Source organism: Perca fluviatilis, chromosome 2, assembly GCF_010015445.1.
Source record: "Perca fluviatilis chromosome 2, GENO_Pfluv_1.0, whole genome shotgun sequence".
Classification (NCBI taxonomy): domain Eukaryota; kingdom Metazoa; phylum Chordata; class Actinopteri; order Perciformes; family Percidae; genus Perca; species Perca fluviatilis.
In genome coordinates this window covers 754,039-756,211 of record NC_053113.1, presented here as the reverse complement: position 1 = coordinate 756,211, position 2,173 = coordinate 754,039, and positions in this window count along the sequence as shown.

Genomic DNA, 2,173 nt, shown 5'->3' with positions numbered 1-2,173 from the left:
TTCAGATGTAAAGCGATGACTGTTGATGGGGGATATGTTGATGCTGTAGTGGAGGAGCTCTCTTTGCTCAGCACCCTGCTGTGAGGCTCTACAGCTGATCTCCCTGCAGACCAAAATCAGTGTTCTGAAAATGACGCACAGCAGGATTATTAAAACAAAAAAACACAACAGAGAAATGTTTATTTTCTTATTTATTTTTTTGAGAAGAAACTAAAGAAGAGCCAATCATCTGCCAGAGATGGCAGACGATTAGTAGGAGGGTTCCAAGTCACAGAAGAGAGACACACACACAGACACACACACACACAAACACACACACAGACACACAGACACACCACACACACACACACACACACACACACACACAGACACACACACACAAACACACACACACACACACACACACACACACACACACACACACACAGACACACAGACACACACACACAAACACACACACACACACACACACACACACACAAACACACAGACACACACACACACACAGACACACACACACACACACACACACACGGAAAGCTGTTGGGTAATCATACTGGGTGACGGAGCATCAATCATTACAGCCAATCAGACCTCTCTGCCAGCTCGTTTGTCCAATACGATGGCAGGGATTTTTTTTTTTTTTTTGTCCGTCTGGCTCAGCTGTGACATCATCAGTGATGTAATTTAAAATACCAGGTGTGTGTGTGTGTGTGTTATGTTGGTGTGGCGTGTGTTGTGTGTGTGTGTGTGTTTGTGTAATGTGTGTTTGTGTGTTTGTGATGTATTTGTTGTTGGGGCAAGGAGGCATTTTGCATTCTTCAACCAGTATTTCCCTATTTGAATCGTTGTCCTGCTTTAGCTGATGCAAATTTGTGTGTGTGTCATATTCAAATCTTGCCCATCTACACACTTTCAGCTCATTGGGGAAACAGGTGTGTGTGTGTGTGTGTGTGTGTGTGTGTGTGTGTGTGTGTGTCCATATGTTCAACAGATGTTCATATTAATGGTTAGTCTCTCGAGATGTAAATGTCTTTATCCGAACCTGTCTGTGTCTTTGTCTCTCCGTCTGTCTGTTGTTCCTCAGATCCAGACAAGTCAGGGCAGAGGTGTCTGTGTGAGTGTGTGTGTGAGTGTGTGTGTGAGTGTGTGTGTGTGTGTGTGTGTGCGTGCATGTGTGTGTGTGTGTGTCCTCGAGTAAAGAAATTCTTAGTCGACTTAACACTCGGACGATTTTGTCGTGTTGTTGATTAGTTGGTGCATTCGACAGGTCTGTAAAGCTGAGTTTCTTCAATCCTCAATCGTATAGGGACTGACATGACGTAGACTGAAGAGTCACACACACACACACACACACACACACACACACACACACACTGATGCAGACAGACAGTGAGGAGAACCTATACAGTATGTGACCTCTCAGTGGTGCAGTGCTGAAGCCTTGGCCTCATAACTCTGCTTTTAACAAACACACACAGTCACACACACACACAAAAAAAAAACACACACACACACACACACACACACACACACACACACACACACACACACACACACACACACACACACACATGGAGTCCCTAGGTGGGAGTCTTGGAGGATGAGACCTTGGTCTAATCAGCCTCTTGCGGGGCAGGAGGAAGCACTTGATTTATGAGTCTGGGAGGCTGGAAGTTCGCAGGTAGACACACACACACACACACACACACACACACACACACACACACACAGCACCACACACACACACACACAGACACACACACACAACACACACACAGGCTTACTGTGTTACTTGTTGAGGGAAAACCAAAAGTGATGCAACCATAGAAAAACAATTTATTTCTATTAATAAAAGTTTTTGTTTATCCATGGGGGAACTTTGTTTGTGTTGTCAGGCACATTCACACAACACACACAGCACCACACAGCACCACACAGTCCGTATGAACCAAGCCAGGAAAGGTAAGGAAGAACAGAATCAGGGATGGATAGAAATGGAGGAAAAAAAGAAGGGAAGGATGTAGTGAAGGGCACAAAACAACTTTATAAGGTAATGACATCAGTGTTTTTACTGTATGATGCAGAGAGAGGGAAGAGAACACCCAAACATCCAGGAGGCTGCACCGATTCACTTAACTCCACTTAACTGTGTGCGTGTGTGTGTGTGTGT